Here is a 24,898-nt window from a genome sequence, read left to right on the forward strand (position 1 = left end):
AGAACCACACGGACGCCAGAATTCATAGTGATTACATACAAAAGCCCAATGAACGGGGAAGGAAAAATAAGCTGACTGCTGATCAATTATGACTCATGAAAAAAGAAAAATCAGCTATTTACATAGCAGTGAATTAAGTGTTGCTTCCCACCCACGCCCAGCCATGGAGGGCTCCTCAGTATTCACCCAGTACCGAGAAAGTGCGAGAACACTCACCTCCCATCTCACATCTCCGGTGCCCTCTCCTAGGAGGCAGGTCCCCTGAAGACCTGATTTCCCAGCTCTTGGCTTGCAAGCACCCTGAGTCTGAAGACTTATTTGCATGTGTCTTCACCTCGTTTTTCCCACCTGTTTCGATCCTCAGGCTGGGAGCTTCCCTCTGATTTCTCTAAGATTAACAGGGCTGGGACTTCAGGGCTCATGTCAAAGGCACCTGCATAGACCCATGCAGTCCTCCCATGAATGCTGGCAGAGGTCCTAGATCCTCAAGCATGTCTCCAGGGACTCTGAACAGCAGATGAGACTCTCCACAGAATGAGTAGATGGTTACGGGCATGTGGCCTGAAGCCACCAAAACTTCCTGGAGGGCCATCTGCACCACTGCTGAGATTCCACCTGGGTGTCTAGCCGAGGACCAGGCTTTTAGCAATCTGTCAGCCCTGCATTTCCTGCCTTCAACCTTCTTCTGCTTAGATTAATTAATACTGAATCCCAAAGAACACGGATGCTGTCGACCAAGACGCATGAAATCTCAGTTCCAATTCATCTCATGGGAAAGAAACATAGAGTGAAAAAAAACTTAATCCAGGCAGGACACATGGTGGGGGGTGGTCTTGTATACACACAGGAAATCTACATCAGGGTTAAGTACTCAGAAGGAATCGGACAATTAATTGTGAAGAAACAAAACATGGACGAAGGTGTTCACAGTTGTACTGTTACTAAATGGTGAAAAAGTGAGAAATGACCTAATGGCACATCTATCCAAGGTGAGGCTTAGATGAGGAAATTAAGACCTATCCACAGAATGGGACTTCTCCCAGCCATGGGGCTGATGCAAAGAAGAAACGTCTAATAACCCAGGAACGTGGAAAAGAAACTCCACACACACATTACTTTTGAAAAGGCAGCCCACAAAACAATACAGACATCGTCTCTGCTTAGTAAACACGTTCATGCCACAGGATCTGCAAAAGACTGGGGTCCCCGGGCCCGGACGGAAGCAACCCAAATCTGCAGATACTCAAGTCTCTTTGTTATGTTTTGAATGTAAGATTTCTCCCACGAGTTCATTTGTATGAACGTGGTCTCTAGCTGATGGCACTTTTCGGGCAGGTGTGGGATGTTTAGGACATGGGACCTAGCTAGAGAAGGTTTGCTGGAGGGCAGACGTTGGTGGGAGAATTACGACTTGGCTTCGCTTCCAGCACAAACTCTGGCTTCCTTCCTAATTTGCTGAGAAGTGAGGAGTCTCACTGATGCCATGAACTCTATCGTGCCTTCTTTACTACAATGAGCTGTATTTCCAGACAGTGGAAAAATAAAGTCCTTCCTCTCTCATGTGGCTTTCTCGTCAATTTGATCATAGCAACGATGGAAACAACCAGTACACCCTTCACTAAAATGTCAGGGCTGGAGAGATGGCTCAGCAGTTAGTGCTTGCTGGATCTTCATTTGGTTCCCAGCCCCCACACCAGGTGCCCCAAACATCACTTGCGACTCCAGCTCAGGGACTCTGGTGCCCTCTTCTGTCCCCTGAGGTCACCCACACCCGTGTGGCATACACTCACACAGACATATATACACACACATAAACAAAAACAGTAATTATAAACAGCTTAGTATTTGCATAGAAACTACACGTATCTTCTCACATACTTCAAATCATCTCTAGATTATTTATAATGCCTAACACAATGCAAATGTTATGCAAATAGCTGATAAGCTGTGTTGTTTAGAGAACAGAGATGGGAGGGAGTCCAGGCATATTCAGTTCAGACAAGTTTTTTGTTTTGTCAAATGTTATCAATTTGTAGCTGGTTGAATTCATGGATGCAGAACTCACAACTAGCTACCAAAGGGTGACTGTATATTCTAACACAGTACATTCAGGGGTCTTCATATAGCACAGGTGTTTGGAAGGATATGCCTCAAATGATGTGGAGATACTTGCTCCTTTTCTGTCCCTGGGTTTGCTTGATGGTGAGACTACTGAGTCTGCTGGCAGCATCTGGCCTGGCACCACACAAGAGAGCAGCCAAAGAGCAGCTGAGTGGTGGCAGTGAGCCAAAGCACAAGCCTGGGCACAACCCGGTCTGTCCGACAGGCCTGCTCAATGCAGTGTTCCTTCCTGGCCTTCCTTGCTTGCCTGGCCAGCTCCCCACCTCCACCCCCATCAGAGCCTCCTGATGTCTCTCTGTTCTAGAATGTGGTACCAGATGACACTCACCAAACACAACACCTCAACCCAAAGGCCTTCCTTTTCTTGTGAAGATCATGAAGAAAACAAGCTAACATGGGCCAGGCCTCAGAAAAGGGTAGCTCACCCCCTCCAAATGCTTGTGAATGTATGTTGAGATCTCATCGGCAAGCCAGCCAAGAGTATGTTGAAAGCATAGGAATGCAGAGACACAAAAGGAGGCAAGGAACTAAATTCCCACAGAGATTCTAGTTGACTTGAAACAATGATTCAAAACCACATGGATCTTGGGTCCTCTGGAAATGATCAGTTTATAGAGAGTGAATCACCTGCCCCAGGAATAGGTACGGCCAAGTAATTTCAGACCTTTAGTGGCGGAGTCTGACCCATCAGCAAGCCCTGTTCCTTCACCCTCCTCACCTCTATGGCAGTAGCTTCTAAGTCACAAATTGGAAAGACCAAAGAGAGTTTCCTGGGGAATGGAGCCTTCAGAGCTCAGTAGTTAAGAGCACATACTGCTCTTGCAAAGGGTTCAGTTCCCAAACCCTCACTGGGTGGCTCACAAGGTCTGTAACTCCAGCTCCAAAGGATCTGACACCTTCTTCTGGATTCCATAGATATACTGCACACATAAGCACAAACACACGTGAACACACACACTATGAAAAAAAGAAAAAAAGTGTGCTGGTAAACACTTGTTTGAAAAAAATATTTATGTATTACATATATATGTATATGTATGTATGTATGATTAAAGCATAAAACAAGGTCTTATTGAAATAGCAGGTACAGATTGGAGATGGTCTTCCAGAGTAGGTCATTGCAATTCCCATGTCAATTGCAGAGAAGAAAACGGAACTCAAGAAATCTATGTCTCAGTTTATGCCCTGGAAGAATGTGTGGACCCCCTGTGCCCTTGAATATGCTCAGTAGACACTGCACCTGGCCACAGAGCCATAACCAGACCAAGAACAGTGAACCACTGGGACCAATTTCAACAAGACTCAAAGCAGCACATATAACAGGGAACTTCTTCCCATGGTCACTTCTCTTTCCTAAACAGCCAAGAGCCAAAGCCAGCCCTAAGCATAAAGTTCAGCACCCAAACCCGAAATGGGTATGAACAAGCTTCACAGCCTGATATAGACCTGTACCTGCTCCCAGAAGGTCCCCAGGAACCTCAGCTCACCTATATCAATAAGAGAATAATTTCACAAAAACATAACCAATCCAGAAAACAGCACTGAGAAACCAATTCGAGGCAATCTTTTATATGCCTTTGGTTTACTGTTTAAAAAACATTGAATTTAGCCAGGCAGTGGTGGCACATGCCTTTAATCCCAGCACTTGGGAGGCAGAACCAGGCGGATCTCTGTGAGTTCAAGGCCAGTCTGATCTACAGAGAAAGATATAGGACAGGCACCAAAACTACACAGAGAAACCCTGTCTCGGAAAAAACAAAAACAAACAAACAAACAAACAAACAAAAAACCCAGAAAAACATTGAGTTCAGAGGAAAAGTTTGCAAATGCATTCCATGAATCCTGTAAGATATATGTAATACAAAGAACTACTAAATAAGGCATGTGTGTATTAAATACAGATAGCAAGAGCTGGGAGGCCCAAAAGATGCCTGATATTCACAAAGTCCTAAATATACCCAAGACAGCTGGGCCTCAGATATCATGACACTAAATACAGAAAAGACACTCAATATCCATATGCATATGACTATATAGAGGAACCTAATATCCAGGCATAATCCAGTTACCCATGGGTTGACACCTGTTCTGGTCATCTAAGTCCAGATATGGAGAACAGAGCAGTCCCATGTTCCCTTAGTAGCAAGTACATCTTTGGCTCGGAGCACCTACAATATGTGTGCCTTCCCTGCTAGTACTTCAAGTCTGGTCCTTGGAACCACGTTTTAGTGGGGAAATATGATGTTGCAGAGAGATGGAAATGGGAATACGTGTAATATGGCATGCAGGTACTGTGGGCCTTCATCTTGCCTAATGGTATCTCTCCACCTACTCTATCCTTGCTTATCACTGCATGTTTAAAATTGCATTAAGGTCATTGCCCGCACGGCATCGTCTATCACCAGTTCTGCTCTGGAGCACTACATACTACAGGTATACCCATTCTTCTGAAATAATATCAGACCCCAAATACTGAAGAGCCCTCTTATGCTTTGTATTGTTTCACAGGAAATTCTAATTGGGAACTCTAATCAATGTCCTCACACATTCTTCTATTTAAATACTCTTTATTTTGTGAGCGTGCACATATGTGTGTGAGTGCACATGTAGAGACCAGAGGACAATCTCTCCTTCTTCCATATTAGTGCAAGGCATGGAACTCATAGATTTGGGGCATACCAACTTACTGGCCCTCATCTTTCTGCATTCTCTAAGGTCAATACCTGCAAATAATTGATAAGGGATTCTCTACATTATTTAATACCTAACATTGTGTGTGTGTGTGTGTGTGTGTGTGTGTACATCACCATTCCTATTCCATGGGGAGCCTGAGGTCACACGCTTCTAAGCAGTAGTGAAGAAACCTAAGCCTGACCTCACTGGAATGGACTCCCCGCTGTGAGAAAGCCAAGTTCCTTTGACATTTCTGTGTCCCACACTGAGACATGTCTTTCTAAGTGTCTCATGGAGACCGTGTGCACCACAGCTAAGGGGCCCGGTGCCTCGCACAGACATGAGACTTTGGATGCAGAACCATGAGAGATTTGGGTGTGGACTTCAGAGGTAACGGCAAGTATTTCTGGAAGTTCTACAACAGCATACATTGAGAAGTTAGTCCCACACACCACTGCTAGGCAAAGGCCTGAGGAACTGATAACTTCCCATGCCTCACCTCCCCAAAGGCTCTTTCTTAGTCTCTTTACACACACACACACAAAAAAAAAACCTTAATCACAAAAACTACTTGAGATTGCCTTCTCCCAGGAATCTCTTCAGGAATGCTGACAGAAATTCCGAGGTTGGCGTTGATGCTGGCACACCTGTGCCTTCATTTCCTGTCTGCTCACTACTAAGGTTACAGAGACAAGGCAGCCACTGAGCTCAGGCTAGTGGGGGCTAGATAGCACTTAAATCAATACAAAGAGTTTGGGGGCACATTTTCAGACTCACACGTGTGTTCTTAGGATATATATATATCTGACCTAAAAGTTCAAAATCATTTTCTGGATTTGATGAGAATCATTAACAGCATGTGATGAGAAGTCAGCATGTCCGTTCAGCTTGGAGACAACAAGAAGAGCTTAGTCTGCCAGATATTCTTGCTATCCTGCCTGCTGGTGACACTGCCGGTCCCACCACGTCCACACATGTGCACACCAGCCAGACACATCGCTGGCAGATGCAAAGGATGCTTTAGTGGCCTCTGGCTTTTTCTTACATTCATGCAGCTAAGTCTATTTGAAGGCTCACCCCTTCCAAGAAACTTCACCTCCAGCACCAGCATGAATCCAGTGTGAGCAAAAGCCGGGGCTCAGACACAGAGCGTCAACCTTCCTAAGGGCCTACCTTGCTCCCTAGATGAGACTCCTAAGCCATCAGAAGAAGCAACTTTTCCGTTGTCTGCTGTCTCATCCCAAATGCCAAGAACACCGCGGTGCGTTCTTAAGATGAAGCAGCAGCCCCAGAAACAGGAATCCTCATAAATTTGTGGAAATTAAAAAGTCCAGTGCATACAACCCAGACCAGCCTACCGAAGGGAGCAGAGGTACTTTCCTGCCTTGTTTTCTCAGTTTTTCCCTCCATCTTTTCCTCTCTCCCACATCACTGGGACACCCAGTTTCTCCAGGGACAGGGGAGTAGGGTAGTTAGCATGAGATTTCCATCTGTGTACCACAAAGTGTGATGATCAAATCAGGACAAATGGCATATCCATCGCCCCAAGCATTTTATTATTTCCTTGCATTGGGAGCATGCAAAATATTTTTCTTCCTCTCTTTTTTCCCCTCCTAGACAGGGTTTCTCTGTGTAGCCTTAGCTGTCCTGGAACTCACTCTGCAGCCCAGGCTGGCCTCAAACTCACAGAGATCTTCCTACCTCTGCCTCCCAAGTGCTGGGATTAAAGGCATGTGCCACCGCCACTCTGCAAAATATTTTCTTTTTGGATTTGAAATGTATAGTAAGTTATTTTCACCTATAGTCACCTTGCTGTGCCAGGAAATGATGCCCTCATACTAAAAAAAGAAAATTATGTTTATATTCTCGTCATAGATCAGTGACAAAGCCTTCCTGTTCTAGTGGAAAGCCCTGCTCTAAGCCTTGAGTTCAACTACAGCAGAAACAACCTACGAAACATTCCTGGCCACAGGTATTAAAAAGCTCTTCCGGTCCTGGGAGGAGATGAATTGGGGAAGATCTCTGCCCTCAGAACCTCTGAAAGGTTGAGGGGGACATGACAAGCATGGGGAGCGTTGGTCCAGCTTCCCATGTGTCATGTGGGGAAAGGGCTGCCCAGAAATGCAAAAATGGCAGCCTAGTGTGGTTTCTGAGAACCTCCACAGGCTATCCAATACCTAATAGGGACCTTGATGAAACCTTAGGGGGAGCAGTCTCCTTAGGGAGAGGAGTCTGAGGACCTATGCAAAAGCCAAGAGTGAGACTCAGATAAATAATACTCAGTAGAAACCCTAGCCAGGAGACCACTGTAGCATTGGAGTGGGGTGAGGGGACTGAGGAGGATGGGCTCCCTGGAGAACAGCAAGAAAACCAACACAAAAGAAGCAACCTTCTCCATGTCCAGATGCCTCTGTGGCTTTTTCCTGGTGCCTAGTCACCACCTCAACAAGAAAGACAAGGGGAGCAAGCTGCTTTAAGCTATACATTGATTGAAATATCCCTTCAATCAGGCCCAAAGGAAACAGAAGCCTAGGACTAACTATACCAAAAAGGAAGCCAAAATACTCTATCTGGGAGGCAAAATTAAGTTTACTATTAAAAACAAAACAAACAACAACAACAACAAAAACAAACAAAGCTGCATCCCTTTCACAATAAGCCTGCAGCAGGAAATGTATCTATTCTGATTCGGATGCTTCCAATGAGTCTCTGTACAACACAAACAATATTTATAAGACTATCTGCCTGGGCTGACTTCCAGGGAGAAGGTACAGAGTCTCAAGCTTGCCAAGTCCCAGAAAAGTTAGCCCACAGGAGGGCCCCAGGCCCTCCCACATAGTCTCTCATTGCAGCTGAGAGCGCTCTGAGAGCTGGCTGCTACATACCATTCCGGCTGCTGTAACAAAGTACTGGAGACTGCGTGGCTTATAAACAACAGAAGTTTGTTGCTCACAGTTCTGGAAGTCTAAGATCCAAGCATCAGCTGATCTGGTAACCGGTGAGGGTTGTTTCCTGACTCACAGATGGTACCTCACTCACTGTGTTCTCACACAGCCAAAGGAGGGGAGATGTGCCCTAAACCCCATGCAGAAGGTACCATCTCATAAAACCTCACAGGGAGGCTAGGCTTTCAGTACAGGACTCCGGAAGCAAGTGCGCGCGCGCGTACACACACACACACACACACACACACACACGCACGCATGCACGCACGCACGCACACACGCACGCACACTCAGAGTACTATCATTTCTCTCACTCTCCATAAGGGCAAACCAAGATTTCACAGCAAAATTTGATAAGGCCCAAGGAACCATGCTGAGTGGTAATGCACCTAGGTCAACTATCCTAGCAGATAGCCTACCCTGTACCAAATCTCATGCACTTGCCAGGGGCTGCGAGATGGATACTACACTTATTGGATACTACACTGATTCAACACATGGGAAGGACTGCTGGAGAGGCAGAGCAAACCTACAACATCAGTTAGTCAAAGACAAATGTCTCCAGGGTTATCAAAAAAAAAAAAAAAAGTAATGTTACTAGGAATGTTTCATGCAACATCTTGAAGCATTAAATATGAAAATCCATGATGTGCAAAGTACCCCAATTTTAAGTAAAGACAGGACCAGTCTCCCTGATTCCTCACTCTTGTCTCATGCTCCAAGACAAGGAATTGCACAACGCTAGGACTGAGCCTGGAATCCAGCCCAGCTCAAGGCAGGGAAGGCATCTTCACACCACCCCACGGAGCCTTCTCTCCACCATTTCATAATCTCAACGAGCTCTTGAGGTGGCCCCAGTCCTCAGTCATCTCAGGTGTGTGTCTGCATGACTAAAGCTCCCGAGGAACACCAGCCTGGGGAGATTCTATTTCGTAGTCGTTGCTATGTGTTTAGGTAAAAGGAAGTTCCAGCCTCCGCCAAAGGAGGGGCATACTTTAAAATAGTTCTGGAAGGTGTCAGGTGGGCTCCCAATGGATCACACGGGTGCTTGTCTCCCACTTGGATTTTCTGGTTCAATTCTGACGCGATGCCAACTGTCCACCTGCAGGCCACAAGTCCAGTCACACCGCGGTCTTCCTTTTCCCTTGCATTTCAAAAGCCAAGTGCAAGCTCATTTTGGGCAACTACTTAGGCTCTCACTCAGCACATGTACACCTTCCACTGAAAGCGAAGTGACTGCTCAACAAATATTTGTTGATTCAAATTTTGAACACTGCTAAGATTAAACTCAGAATCCCTTCTGGTGGCTTGTAACCTAAACCCCAGACCTGTTAAATAAACCATGACCTGAAGCATAAGGAAGACACTGTGTCCACTGGTCTCCCTCACCGTGGCCTTTGGAGACAGACATGATTATGCCCTGTACTAAGAATTGAAACGCACGCAGCAAGCCCTTCTCCTTCTCCCCCTCTGCCTCTGTTTTCTTAGTGTTAAAACTGGTTAAACTGCTCAGCTCTGCCTCACATTTCAAAGTTAAGTCCAGCCAAGTGCTCAGAGGAAAACTTTGGGCACTTGCACGTCTGGCTCCTCTCGGGCCCCACCGGCTACGGTGTCGTGGACGTGGCCTCCACGGCGGTGGGGGGTCGGTGGGGGGTTGGTGGGGGGCCCAGGTCCGAAGAGCCCGGGCTGTCTGGGTTCTGCCCGCCACCACCTCCCCAGCTCCACGTGAGGACAAGACTTCGGGAACACGCCAAACCCCCGGCCCCGACTCCCTCCAACCCTGCGGGGGTCTGCGCCCCACGCGCGCTGCGTGGCCACGCCATTTCAGACAGTCCCAGGTACCTGGCACCGGAGCGTGGCCGTGCTTGGCCAGCGCGCCGGGAAGGGCTCAGTCCGCGGGGACACGCGGGGGCTGCTCCGCCGGGGTGCGCGCTGACCCCCGGCCGCAGCGTCGAGGGCCGGCGGCACCGCGCAGCAGGTGGCGGTAGGGCGCGGGGGAGCGCGGGGTCTGCGGCCGGGGGATGGACGCGGACGCGGGCGCGACCCTCGGGCGGCCGCGCTGGCCCTGCGCTGGGCGCGCGCTCGCGGCTCCCGGCTCGGCTGCGCGCGGCCCGGCGGGGGCGGACGCGGCTGCTCCGCTCGGTTCAGCTCTGCTCCGCGCCGCCCAGGCCCGCGCGCCTCCCCCGCGCAGCTCCCGCCGGGCACGCGGGACCCTGGCCACCCCACGCGGCGGCGCTGCGGAGCTGGGAGCCTGGCCGGCCCCTGTCTGCGCGAGGCCCGAGGGCCCGGGGACCCCCGCGGGGACGGGGACGCCCACAATCGGTCGGGACACCTGCGCGCCACCTCCCTGCCACTTGGTCCTCGGAGAGTGGGCGCCTGGGTGCAAGGGAGGGACCTACGCGTACGAATACAAGTAAAAGTTGTTGTTTCATAACCGTGTGGGTCCGAGCGTCTGAAGGCTCATGGGGGAAGCTGCCGCCCCGTCTCTAGGTGAATCATTGCTGTAGCACTGGCCAAGTGTGGGAAGAAAGACTGGAGGAGATATCTCAGCCTTGCTTCCCCGTCCCCCTCACATTTAACTGAGGCACTGCCCCATTTTGGGAGGAAATGAACTGGCTCTGAATACCTGCTCAGCTAATCAGCTACCTACAGAGTGCCACTTTTCCCCAAGCTTTGGTCTGCTGGCACAGCCAAGAACCATCTCTCCAGGATCACACCAGCCAGCACCTCCGATATCATCGTGTCAAGGAGAAAGTACCAGGAAAGTCAACTGAGTCCCAGAAGGGCACCCAGACTGCAGTAACATGAGCCCCAGCTGGAAGAGGGGAATTCTGCCATCAGACAGTGGCACTGGAGTGGGTGGCCTTGGAGTTCTGACTTCGCAGCGATGTTACGTTATTGGGAGATCTAGAGGAATCCACACCCCACGGTTGAGACGTGGGGTGATGGCTTGAGACCAGGGACACTGAGAACCCCCAAAGCCCACACTTGCACCAATATTTGGAAAAGCTTCTCCCCACAGCTGGCTGAAAAATGAGACCAAAATCCCAAACAGAATAGGAAGACGGGAAAAGAACTTGGCGATAGATCTCATTTAGTTGGATACATAAAAGGAAGTTAGTTGCCTTTTTAACTTATTGATGTAATCAATCCCATTGGTTCAAGCTAGTCACTTAAAAGTCCCCTTTGATGGTTAAATGAATTAAATTCCCTCTATGAAAAGAACATAAACAAATCGTGAATCAGTCTCCCAGCCCCCAAATTAACAACCATTCACAGTGAGCAGGTGACTCACAGAGGAGAAAATGAGTTGGTTAGGTGTGTATGTTTGCCTTGTTTGAAATCCTCAAACCAAACTGAACGACTCCAAGCAAACCCGTGCCCTCACCCACCTTGAGCCTGCTGATGCTTGCTATTCTGATCCACATGTATTCTGCACGGCTGTAACCACTAAATATTTATTGACTCCATAAATTGTCTTTCTAACCTAAGAATTTTGTTTCCAGAGTATCAGAAGCCTCTGGCTTTATTTGTATGTGCTTGTGGGTGGCTTTTGAAGTTCCTGGACGGTTTCAGAGGGAAAAAAAGAATTCCAGAGGATCTTGGTGATTAGCTAAGGCTGAGAACATGGTGTCAACACCCAAAATAGAAAGTGGTTGGGAACTTTGTGACTAGGTTAGCAACATAGAAATTATCTGTAGGCTGGAGAGTGAGGACCTTTCTGCTTTCAAAGGAGGGGATGTGAGAAGGAAGAGCACCTGTCTCCCACCCCCAGGGACTTTTACCTTCATGGACAGCTCTGGTTCTCAGCTGCTGTCCATGAAGCCCTTACTTAGCACCTTCATCCCCAAGTCTTCAAGCCAGTCGAGAAAAAGCTAATAGGTCCAAGTAAGGCTTTGTGGAACTTCAAAGGAAACAGTTTCTTAGAGCCCACAGAAACCAGAGCTCAGCCAAGAGGACAGGGTTGGTGGCTTTTCAGATGCTAGTAAACCTGTCTTAGCCATCCCTAAACTTCCCCTTCCAAGGGAGGAGACCCCCCTGACAGGACAAAGAAGGCCATGCTACTCCTGAGTCCTGTATGTCTACTCTGGGGGACAGACACATCATTGTCAAAAGTCAGATGCTGTTCCAAGCCATTCACAAGCAGTCTCCAGCAGAACCTTGAGCCAAAATCCACCGTGACTGCCATGTTACAAGCGAGGGACTGTGGGCAAACAAGCAAGGGGCGCGGCCACAGTCACAGAGGTACCTAGTGGCAAAGCCAGAATCTGAACCCCACGTCTGTGTGCTTACTGCTGAGCAGGTGGTCTCTAACAGAGAAGCTTTTGGATTTAGAAAAGGAGACTGAGCCTTACCTACCCCCAAAAAGAGGCCTCCTTCAGAACATCAGAAAGCAACATTTTAAAAAGCTTTTTATTTTTACATTTTAAAGTATTTCTATTTCCTTTCCACTCAATTATTCCTGTGTTGGTTAGTTTCTGGTCAACTTGACACCAGCTAGAGTCATCAGGGAAGAGGGAACCTTGGCTGAGGAAATGCTTCCATTAGATTGGCCTGTAAGCATTCTTGGAGGACATTATCTTGACGGATGATTGACGTGGGAGGTCCAGGCTCACTGTGGGTGGTGCCACCTCTGGGCAGGTGGTCCTGGGCTGTTTAAAAAAAAAAAAAAGAAGAAGAAGAAAAGCAAGCCAGGAAGCAACACTCCCACAAGTCTCACTGCGGGTCTCTGCCTCCCAGTTTCTGCTGGAGGTCCTGCCCTGGCTTCTTAAATGATGGACTGTGTTGTGTAAGTAAAACACGGGTCCACCACCACCACCACCACACGTTGCTTCTGCTCAGAGTTTCCTGCCGCAGCTCTAGAAAGCAGACCAGGACATTCTCTGGCACCATCGTCACCATTGTCGATAAGGAGATTTAGCTAGAATGAGTCTCCACTGCCCTGCAGGTTCTTTTGGTTATATGAGAGACTTACCGTGGAGTGAGGAGATGTAAGCCATGGGCTTTCTCACCCAAGCTGCCAGTGGGGACATTGTGTCCTTCGGGACCATTCATCCCCAGCCTCTGTTTGTGGGTTCCTGGAAGACAGCCAGTGTCTTTGGTTTCATTAGATTCCCAAAGCAGAGAGCCCACAGGCAAGCTCTGCGGGTGGAGCTCTGGAGCCAGGAGCCAGCCTGGTTGTCATCCTCCAAGCAACGGGCTTGTTGCCCAGGAAAGCCTTGGTGGCAGTGGTGGAGTTGAAGCATGAGCGTAATGGCTGGAGTTTGAATCCCTGGCACCTACGTAAATGCTGGTTGAGATCAAGGCCATCTTGCCTGGAATTCTAGCCGTCACCCAGAAAATGGTGACAAGGGATATTCCAAAAGCTGTCTGTCTGGGCTAGCCCATGTGAGTCCACTCTGGGCTCAACTGAGAGATTCTACCTCCAGAGAGCACTAAAAGGAGACTCCCAAAGTCAACTTCCACCATGACTGGCCTTGTGTGGCTCTCCCATATGAGGCTGTAGCACCCACCCTTCCATGTCAGACTCTCTTCCCTAACTGACCTACTTACTTTCAGTCATTCCTCAATGCTCTGTTCCCTTCCCTTCTGCCTTAGCCCACAAGTCCCCCACCCCAGCCCCATGGCCTTGATCCCCATGGCAGCCACTCTATACCACTCTTCCTGACATCATCAGTGAGTGCCCTGACCCCTTAGTCCTCCCATGATGCTCTTCTGTTTAAAACCACAATCTACACCAACTTCCTTTGATCCTACAGCCAGGCCTTGCCTGGCTGCCAAGAAAATGCCCAGAACCGCTCAGAGGAAACACATACAAGAGTTCTCTGGCCTCACCGGGCCTTTCTTTGTGCGTTTAATTGTTTTCTGAACAGATGGACCCAGCATGATGAGAAAGAAGAAGAGACCACCAGCAATATCAACCCCAGAGGTCACTGCTGCTGCTGCTTCGTTGGTGTTTCCATTTTTATTTACTATTAAAAAGGCTTTTGGAGTCTCCTACGTGGATGAAGTTAAGGCGCAGGGAAGGGAATGCACCTCAAAGGCAGAGCACTTGCCTAGAACACCCCAAACCTTGGCTCAAAATAAAAAATATATAAAACATAGTTGAGGTAAAGACAAATAATTTTATAGTCTTTTTAAAGAACTGCATTATACTCCAAGTATTTCCCCGTGTGATAATGAAGTCTTCATAAGTCTAAATTCTTAACACCTTGCTAACATTCTGCTATGTGGCTTATTTTACAATTTCATATTTAAGATTTACTACTGCTGTATTTCTGGGATATGTCATAGCGTTCCTTGATGGTACGTGGATGACCTCCAGTGCATTTTCCAGCATTGCCTTCCTTTTAAGAGTTGCAGACAGGACTTCCAGGGGGAGGTGGTATGAATGTGCCTAAGGCTCTGGCACCCACAGACACAACTTATTTGTCCCCGAGTGACTCCTGCCACCCATGACTACTCTCAGGCACTGTATTCCAGCTCCCACCCTAGACTCTTGTGCATATATGGCTTTGTTTCTTCATAGGAAGTTGAAGTTACAGCAATGTGATCATTGTCAGCTGAGCACAGGATGAGAAGAGTTTGCTGGATCACCTGCGGGGGTGGGGAAGTGGGGGGCGGGGGCAACACAGTCATAAAGCTGCTCATGGGAGAAGGGACCATCTTGAGAGCCTGCAGGAGACAGGAGGACTCCACTGGATGCTGCGCTAGGGTGGAGGACGGGGCCACGAGCCCAGGAAAGTGGGAATTCCAATGCTAAAAAACAGTGTCTTCCCACTCGAGCCTCGTTGATTTTACCCCAGGGAGATTCCTACCAGGACTCCAATCCCCAGAACTATAAAAGGATTGTGTTATTTAAAACCACCAGTTTGAACTAGGGAGACGCTCAGTGTTGCACAAGCGTGGAGTCCTGAGTTTGGATCCTCAGCACCCACATTATAGGACAGAGAGAGGAGGACTGTTGATCTTGCTGGCCACCTGGCTTAGCCCAAACAGCAAAACAGCTCCAGTGAGAACCCCTGTCTCAAAGGGATAAAGGAACATAGAGCTAGAACAGGACACCATGCATTTTCTGCTGCTCTCCACCTATGCATGGGTATACATGCATGCACCACACACACACACACACATCCACATGTACATCAGGCACACAAACATCATCCACATGCACCACCCACACTCACATCACACTAAGTTTATGGCAATTTATTATCACAATAGGTGACTAATAAAACATTTATTCAGATTGCCCATCTCATTGCAGGTCTCCATGTTCCAGTCGCTGCTCACTGGTGTGGTCTGTAGCAGTGGTCCAGCCGACACACTGGGGTCAAATGCTGCCTGAATAAGCTTAATCATTAATCTTCTAAACTTAGCGTTGACCCTCTCTAATAGGACTCAGACGCTTAGCTAAGAAGCTCCATTTGTTCCTGCTGCTGGTGGTGATTCTTTTCCTGCTCAACACTGGTGATCTGTTTTGGAATCTTAACAGCTCTTTAAATGTCTTTCCACAACATGTTGACATTTCCTCAAGGTCCATCACAATGCTTCTAAAACAGTTTCCATTTAGCCCACCCAAACGTTACAGGATTTCTTATTAATCCTCTCCTCCCTTTCAAAAAGATGTGTTCTTTTATTCGGGATGCCTAAATGTCAAAATTGTGTTGGTTTTAGACATCAATAACACTATTTTCCATAGAAAACTGTGGTTGAATGCTTAACCCTCCTTGTTTCTGAAAAGACTTGTTATTTGTTCATCCAGATGTGCAGTCAGGTTTAGAAGAATCCAGAAGCTGATTGGGAACAATACCAATAACAATAGTATTGTGTTCATATGGAATAATATTTAAAATAAGAGAGCTGGGGACTCTAATTATCAAGGAAAAGTCCAAATCACTACTTTTCTCTCAGGCAGATTTATGTGCTGGCCCACATAGCTCCTTTTCGAAAATGTGACTTTAAACCAGTTAATCTTTTAAAAGTCTTTACACTGACTAATTTAGAAACAAGGAGGACAAATGTGGGAGTCTAAATGTGAGGCGCTGAATAAGAGTGATAATCTCTGCCAAAGAGCACGCTGCTGTGTTTCTGGTACCCAATGCCGTTCACGGTTTTCATTTAGATGGAGCTTCCCGGAGCTTCTCTTGCCTCCCCAGCACGATGTGCTACGTGACTAGAATTTAGATTTGGAAACTTAGATCTGCCCAGGATCTTAGGGAATGTACTTCCCATCCTCCTTTTCTGGGGGACAAGGGAGTACCTGCTCCAAACTTAACCACTGAGGGCCAAGCACAGCCTCATCTCTGCATCCAGGGGAGGGTGTGCACAACCCCTGCCCGCCTCCTTTATACACAGCCCCCCCTCCTGGTCCGCTTCTGCAGTTTGCCATCACACAATGTCAACAGTCAACGATCTTCACAGCATATTCTGAATCCCTTCGATAGGAAAATTGTATCTTACTGATTTGATACAGAGTATGGAATTTTTTAATCACAAAAAATATTTTAATAGCCAGTATTTGGGCAGTTACTAATTTGTGGCTGAGTGACAGAGAAACTGTGTTCAGAAAGCAGGTGTTTGGTACCCAAACCACACGCTCTCCTCTAAGAACTGCTTAGGTAGCTGTTCCTCACCCCTGTCAGTGAAATGCTGCGCCACTAAGGTGAGAGAACGAAGCCAGTGTTTCTGTAGCAAATGGTGGTACTAAAAATAGTGTTTGGAGGATGTGGAATAAGTTTTTCATTGTTTCCATGGAAAAGCAGGAGAGGGGATGGTGGGTGAGTCCGTGGTCTGACTGTGCCGAGGAGTCCTCCGGCAGGTTTGCAGACTCGCTGAGGAGAATGGGACAACATCAGCCAGCACAGTCACCCCCTGGACTAAGAATCACACCACTCCTCCCCTCCAGAACGCCCAGGGATGGGAGCATCCGTGGCTGATTTCATGCCTGTTGTTACAAATGCTCTCGACTGTGTTTTGAATCTAGATGTCTATTGCCCCATCAGCGTTGAGCCCCTATGAAATCGCCTTGGGGTGGGAACTCTGTGTGCAATGGCGATACAACTGAGTCTCAGTTTGAGTGCACATGAGAGTCCTCTTGCAGCTTGAAGAAGCTCTGGACTCACCGTTGGTAGGCAGGTTGCCTTGTTTTGCCAGCCTCCCGGATCCAAACTCTCATTCATGTCTGCCTTTATATAAAGATCCATCAGTAAACACCTGGAAGCCAGTCCCTTCAAAAGGACCAACAGTAAGCCCTGATCTGATGGTTTCTGCTTCATAAGAGTACGTGAAATTTTCTAAAACCCTGAACAAAGCCCCAAGAAGTGCTGGCCTGCCTGTCGGTGAAGAGCACAGGAGAGGGTGTTGTGGAAGATGTTGGGGTACAGGTCCTTCTGGGAACCTCCTACTACAATGCCAAGCCCAGGCTGCTTTCCTGTGAGTCAGCTGCAAAGTGGTTTATGGTGGCAGACTTATGCTCCTTTTTATACTCAAAATGCAATTATGCAATATATGCTCTCCATTCCAGGCACCAGGAAACCCAGAGGGAACCCGCCAAAGTTCAAACGGCAGTAAACAAGTAGACAAGTGGGAACTGAGGCCCAGGGGCCAGACCCCCAGACACTTAGGATGAGTGACACATTCATATCCGAAGTTATTTCTCCTGTCTTTCTGGAGAATTTAGAGGAAGTATTATTGAGTCAGATTAAGATAATTTGGCACATCTGAACTCAAATGTTTGACAGAAACTTGAATGTCTTCCCGGTTACTCCACAGAGCATAACAATAAAACCAGTGAGCCACACCATACATATGGCAAGGCAGGTCCCATGGACCTAGGATTGCCTGATGTTTAGGGATGCTGCACTATAATCAGTTACCTTCCCCCTTGGCTTCAGAGGGGATTGTACACCGCAAACATTGGCCGGCTTACAGGTGTGTCTGGGAGAAGGCCAATGATCAAATGGTGGTAGTGGACCTTTGTGAGAACCCTGGGAATATGGCTCTGTGGTTCTTTTACCTTATCTTAGTATTCAATACACTGAAAAAAAAAAAGTCAATACAGATGAATACAGTAGTATAAGAAGGGTTAAACAACTGGACACTGGAAAAAAGACAGGAAATAATTATGTTCATTTAACTGAGACAGCAGCACAGGCCTGTGATCCCTGAGAAAGGAAAAATGAACGCTGAGCCTGAAGATCACCTTGGCCTCCTGCCTGAAGGTGGTTTCTGTGCTGCTGCGTGGGCAGAGGGAGAAGGCATCCAGAGTCTGGCAGCTTTGCTGAGTTAAGGAAATGGAGCTCAGAATCCAGGGCAGCTGAAGAAGCTGGGATTGGAAGGGCGGGTCTGGAAAGGAGACGCTTTTGAGGGAGAAGAGCTGGAGGGGGCTGGGCAATGGTGACCCGGGCCTTGCAGACCACACATGGTTCCCAGGACTTGCACAGATTGGGGGATGTTCAAGATGTAACTTGTTCAGGAACTGATGAAAATCACACACAGCACATCACTGGAGATACCCAACGGGTCATTAAATCATCCCTGTGTTAGTCACCATTTAGACAAACCAGACAAAGTGTTGCAAGTTGAATTTGTTGCCCTCAGGCTCAGATGTTCAGGACAGCCACAAGCACCTTGAATATGACCTTATTGGAAAATGCCATTTTATAGCTATAGTTAGTGAGGAAGGGGTCACAGTGGATTAAGGGTGGACACTACTCCCATGTGCCTTAGTTAGGGTGATGAAACACCATGACCAAAAGAAACTCGGGGAGGAAAGTGTTTATTTGGCTTAGGTTTCCACCTCACTGTTCATCTCTGAAGGAAGTCAGGACAGTAACTCAAACAGGGCAGGAGCCGATGCTATTAAAGAATACTGCATTCTGGCTTGCTTAGCTTGCTTTCTTATAGAACCCAGGACTGAATAGAACCACCCACCATGGGCTGGGCACTCCCCCATCGATCATTAATTAAGAAAATGCCCTCCAGGCCTGCCTACAGCCCCATCTTAAGGAAGCATTTTCTTAATTGAGGCTCCCTCCTCTCAGATGACTTCGGCTTGGGTCAAGTTGACATCAAACTAGCCAGCACACCACGTTACTGTCCTTATAGAAAGGGAAATTTAGACACAGACACACACGGGAAGAATGCCATGAGAAGGCACAGGCAGAGATCCTGATGGTGAATGTACAGGCCAAAGACACCAAAGACTGATAGCAAACCCACAAATGAAGGAGCCTGGAACAGACTCTTCCGCACAGTTCTCAGAGGAACCAGCCATGGCCCCACCTTCACCTTCAGCCTCAGAACCGTGAGGGGACACCTTTCTGTCGTACGAGGCCCCAAGTCTGGGGTACTTCATTATATGATCTCCCTAGCAAAGTAATACACAAAGGTCTAGAGCAGATGTGGGGGAGGGAGGGGTCAGTGATAGAGAGAAGGATGCATGGCACACCCTGTAAGCCTCGGGTCTCTGTTTTGGCTCAGCCAATTTGCAGTCATGTGACCTCAACTAGATTCTCAACATCAAAAAGCTGAATGTCTACTTAATGAATTCAAGGTAAGTCAAAATGGTAGCAAAGGGAGAGGAAGGGAAGGGGATGTGTTACCTTAAAGATGTTTGAAAAAAATGGAGAGAATCGTATTACTTTGTGTTTACCTAAAATTATGTGTAAGTCATGTGTGTGTATATACATGGATACATGGTTTAATTTACGTGTAAAATCATGTGTGTGTATATACATGGTTACATAGTTTAAATTATATATAAGGCATATGTGTGTGTGTGTGTATATATATATATATGGATATATATATATATATATATATTTTTTTAAAGAAATATCACCACATGAGGTGACTAGCTGTGGACTAGCTAACAAGAATGCCAGCACCAGACATGAGAAACCTCTCAAGTTGTTGGTCAGGGAGATCCAAGAGATCCTCAAATGGTAATGTATACTCTGGGCCATTGTATGCTAGAAATATGTAATTTGCTTCTTGGTTTTACAGGGGATTTTATAGTTAAAAGATTGCCTGGAGTCCCAGAAGAGACTTAGGACTTTTAAATAGTCTAGAGATGGAAAAACTATGGGGACTTTTGAAGGTGGACTTAAATGCATTTTGTATCGTGGTGTGGCCACAAGTCTATGGCCAGGGAATGGAATGGAATGGATTGAATGAGAATAGGTTTCATGGTCTCATATATTTCAATGCTTGGTCCCCAGTTGGTGGAACTATTTGGGAAGGATTAGAGATGGCCTTGTTGGAGGAGGTGTGTCAGTGGGAGTAGGCTTTGAGGTTTCAAAGTTCATGGCATTCCCAGTTAATTCTCTCTCTCTCTCTCTCTCTCTCTCTCTCCCTCCCTCCCTCCCTCCCTCCCTCCCTCCCTCCCTCTCTCCCTCTCCCTCTCTGCCTTCAACCTATGGATAAGATGTAAGTTCTCAGCTCCTGCTCCAGCACCCTCAGCACCATGCCTGCCTGTCTGATGCCATGTTCCCTGCCAGGACAGTCATGGACTCACCCCCTGGAACTGTGAGCCCCAATAAACTCTTTCTTCTATCAGCTGCCTTGGTCACTGTGTTTTGTCACAACAATAGAAAAGTCACTGAGACAACGCATCAGATGAAAGTCTTAAGGAAAAGTAAAGTTGCCACGAGGAGAAGGGCTGAGGGAAAGTTCAGGACTGTTTCTCTCTTTATTATACATGCTAAGATGCAAAGCGAATGCTCTAGGGGCTGTTGAAAGACGGCACAGCAGTGAAGAGCTGCTCTTCTAGGTCCTACATACAGCTCATTAGGTCAACATTTTCAACCACCACGGGCTCCATAACCTAGTTATTTCTACTTTAAACCAGCAGGGCTGTTTTTCTCTTATTATAAGCTTGCCTTCTGCTAACTGTATCAAAAAAAAAAGATATATATGTGAGTTCTAAGTCTATGAATGCATACATAGCAAAGGTTGTTCCAGGGAGTAAACTAAAATAATAGAGGAAGAGAAAATCTTTATAGACTGAATGTTCCTTAAATAGAAAAATAATTTAGAATATTTTTTCTTTCAGAAAATTTTTAATCTAGTGGAAGGAAATATTTTACTGTTTATATTAATGCATATGACAGAAATTTAAATACAGTTTCTTAAAAAAAAAATCACAAAGACAACAAAATCAAGACCCTCTGCTGAGTCTGGTATCACACACCAGCAATCCTAGCACTTAAGACATGAAGGCAGAAGGACCAGGAGTTCAAGGTCAACCTTGGCTATACCAGACCCAACTTTAAAAATATTAACAACAACAACAAAAAAAAAAAACCCACAAGACCTTCAATGGTATAATGTTTATACTGTCCAGCACTGAATTAGCGATTTATTATGTCGAGGAAAATGTGAACTGTAGTCAAAATGAGAAAAAAAAAAACAGCAATAGGAACAGATGCAGAAGTTGGTAGTTAGTGGAGAAAACAGACAAGTAAAGGCACCAGTGGAACCATGTGTAGACACGTGAGGAAAGACATAACGAAAAGAGGAAGGGACTTTAGAGGAGAACCTACTTCTGCCGCTTTCCTAAACCTGTGTACTTCGAACTGCATTCTAAATGCATATCTTTATATTCATAGATAACCACAGCTGTCACCCCCCATCAATAAGCTGCTTTTGCAGCAGATGGAGGCTACTACAGAAATTCACAACTGGTCAAATGCAGACAGCAACTGACCATGGTGTGCCCAGCTGCAACTGATCCATCAACAATGCAACTCCTACTCCTAAGGCTCAGGGACCATCTCAGGAGAGGGGGTGGGAAGATAGTGAGAGCCGGAGGACCCGGGCGTCTAATTCAAAATAGTGTCTTCCGTGAACGAGAAGGAAGCTGTGCCCATGAAATCCCAAAAATTGCCTAAATGAAATAATGACAACACTAACTGACATGCTGACATGGATGGAGGATATCTCACAAGGCCCACCCCTAAATGCAGAGTTATAGGCAATGATTGGCTGCTAAGAGAGAGAATCAGTCGTCTCCAGGGATGAGCCTCCTGACTGACAGCTTAGTCAATCCCAAGTGGTCAGCCCTAAACAAATACACATACTATGAGCAACACTAAATGGACTCAGCAGGTCATACAAGTGTGTGTGTGTGTGTGTGTGTGTGTGTGTGTGTGTGTGTGTGTGTGTGTGTGTGTCTGTGTCTGTGTGTGTGTCTGTGTCTGTGTGTGTGTCTGTGTGTATGTGAGAGAGAGAGAGAGAGAGACAGAAACAGAGAGACAAAAGAGAGAGAAAGAGAGAGAATTGAAGGCATGGGTTTGAGAGGGAGTGGGGAGACATGGGAAGAGTTGGAATGGGAAGAAAAAGGGATGGAAATAATGTAAATACAGTATTTGTGTAGGAAATTCTAAAAAATTTAATAAAAAAATCATCATATCTATGTATTTATATGCATAGTTATGTAATATGCATTTATATATATATGTCAATTACTGTTGTAACTTTTACTGATTATAAATACATATATAATATGCATGTCAACACAGATTGGTACCGTGATTTTGTTTTTTTAGTTATCATACAGAGAAACTAGGTCTCATTATAGCATGTTCACATCTGCACGCGACACACTTTGTTCCGACTTGTCCCCTCCACCACTGTCCACCCTTATTCCTCATCTCCTCACGTCTTGGTCCCCGCCCTTCCCCTTTCTTCTTTCACTTCACGTGTGACCCGGCGTCATGGCAGTCTCAGGTCACAACACCGGCAATGTCAGAGCAGGCTGCAAAAGAATGTGGCTACCCTGGCCGTCTGACTCCTGAGCGCCACGGTTTTTCTCTGAGTCGACCCCAATAAGGGACACATTGTGGTTGACGTCCGCAGCAGAAGCAGCGAGGAGGGCAGGGCCAAGGAGAACTGGGCAAACCGCCCGCAGCCTTCGCAGGAAAGACACATGAGGAAGAGGAGAAGAGAAGGGGGGATGCCCTGAGAAAATCAGAGTGGGAGAAGAAAGGGAGGAAAAGGTCTTATTCCAGCTCCACTGAAGACGGCTCTTCCAAACAAAAGAAACAAAGCATGAGGAGAAGGAACCAGAGTAAAAGAGTAGGAAAGAAACCATCACAAAAAGGGGGGAAAGAACAAAGAAGAGAAAAGCAATTCACACTCCTCTTTCTCGACAATTGGACTCCTGGAGCTCCACCTGGGGCCTGGCCGAGGATCTCTGCATCCACTTCCATCAGTCATTGGATGAGAGTTCCAGCCCGACTGTCAGGGTGTTTGGCCATCTGATCACCAGACTAGGTGAGATCAGGCTTTCTCTCGACCATTGCCAGCAGTCTACAGAGGATGTATCATTGTGGATTTATGGGGACCTCTCCAGCTCTCTGCCTATTCCTGTTCTCATGTGGTCTTCATTTATCATGGTCTGTTATTCCTTGTTCTCCCTTTCTGTTCTTGATCCAACTGGGATCTCCTGCTCCCCTAAGCTCTCTTTCCCTCGAACCTTGCCCTTCATTACTCCCAGTCGTCAAGGTTGTTCATGTAGATCTCATCCAGGTTTAAATGAATCCCCAGGGGAGTCTTGGCCCTGGAGAAGATGGGAATGGAAGGGAGGGGATGGGGGAAAGGTGAGGGTGGAGATGGGAGGGAGGAGGACAGGGGAACCCATGGCTGATGTGTAAAATTAAAACACAAATATAATAAATAACAAAAAAAAGAAGAGAAAAGCATTCTTTCCCCCAAATTGTTCTGAATTCATCCCAAAGTAACTGGCCTAATTTGGGATATTGAAGAACTCTATTTTCAAATGATTTGACCTTCCTTGGAATCGCTATAGAATTATGCTTTGCAACAAACCCCCACCTCTTCCATGTAGACATTTTTTTTTCACACACCAGGACCCTTCCATCCTTCTGGCCATCTATGTTAAATCTATCCTGTTGTTTGACAGTCATGCCTCAAGCATAGATACCTGTGGATGCAAAGCACATCATTCTGAGTATTTGAGTGTGTCTGGCTAGCGCGGTCACCTCCTAAGTTAATGGTAACATGGCTTTACGACAGTTCAACAAGTAGCCTGCATGGTTGCTATGTCGTGTTCATGTGGCAGTGATGAAGCATGGTTTGTGGTAGTGATTGGCTCTTGATACCAAAAGGTATAACCACTTTATATACCGTGTACTGTATGAAGACAGTGAGGTTCCTCGCTATTGTTTTTGTTGTTTTTTTTTTTATTTTTACTTTTATTGATTCTTTGTAGAGTTCACATCATGCATTCTGATCCCACTTACCTCCCCATCTCCTCGAATCTGCCCTCTGCCCTTGTAACCTCCCCCACCCAAATCAAAACCAAATTTAAAAGAAAAACCCAAAACTGAACAAAATAAAGAAACAACAACAACAAAATCTTTGACGGTAAAGCTGCTTTACTGATCATGAGGGGTGTGCTTTTTAAATGAACAGGATCTACAGGAAGATCATAATGAAAGTATTTATAACAAAATGTTTGATGAAATGTGTGTTTCTAGCATCTGCCTCACATGTTTTTGTAACAATGAAAATATTTCTCCCTTTTAAAAATAAAATAATAACGAAGTTAACTCAACAACATACAAAAAGGGCTGAACACCATGACCAACGTGTTCTCATGAAGTAGGAAGAGAAGGAAAACATTGAAACTTGACAAGGTGATCTGTGGTAACCACAGAGTTAACTTCACACTAATGGATGAAACACTGAACATTTGCCCACTGAGAAAGAGCTAGAAGAGAACAAAGACACATGCTTTCACCACCTCCGTTCAATACTGTACTGGAGAGTAGAGCCAAATGTGGCAGTCTGAAGGAGAATGGCCTCCATAGGCTCCTATACTTGCATGTTGGGTTCTCAGTTGGTAGGCTGTTTTGGGAAGGACTAGGAGGTGTGGCCTTATTGGAGGAGGTGTGTCATTGGGGATTGACTGGAGGTTTCAAAAGCACACACCAGGCCCAGTCTCCTTCTCTCTGCCTCTACTTGTGGATCAGATGTAAGGTCTCAGTTACTGTTCCAGTGCCGTGCCTGGCCTGCCTGCCACCATGCTTCCCACCATGATAATACTGGATCACCCTCTGAAACTGTAAGTAAGTCTCCAACTAAATGCTTTCATTTACAAGTTGCCTTGGCTGTGCTCTCTCTTCACAGCA

The 24,898-nt window shown here is 46.6% G+C and overlaps 1 protein-coding gene across 4 annotated transcripts in view; it reads right to left on the bottom strand.

The window, feature by feature from the left end:
• Window positions 1-10,090, bottom strand: part of Cracdl (CRACD like) — a 119,500-nt gene extending 109,410 nt beyond the window's left edge. Inside the window, exon 1 of one of the 4 annotated variants that reach the window (XM_036168160.1) lies at window positions 9,582-10,090. The gene's annotated coding sequence lies outside the window, so the exon portion shown is untranslated. Of the gene's footprint in view, window positions 1-216; window positions 434-7,679; window positions 7,812-9,581 lie in introns of those variants that run through there. The other 3 variants (XM_036168157.1, XM_036168159.1, XM_036168158.1) reach the window with 3 other exon arrangements.
• Between the last annotated feature and the right edge of the window lie 14,808 nt (window positions 10,091-24,898).

The sequence above is a fragment of the Onychomys torridus genome, chromosome 18 (assembly GCF_903995425.1).
Source record: "Onychomys torridus chromosome 18, mOncTor1.1, whole genome shotgun sequence".
NCBI lineage: Eukaryota > Metazoa > Chordata > Mammalia > Rodentia > Cricetidae > Onychomys > Onychomys torridus.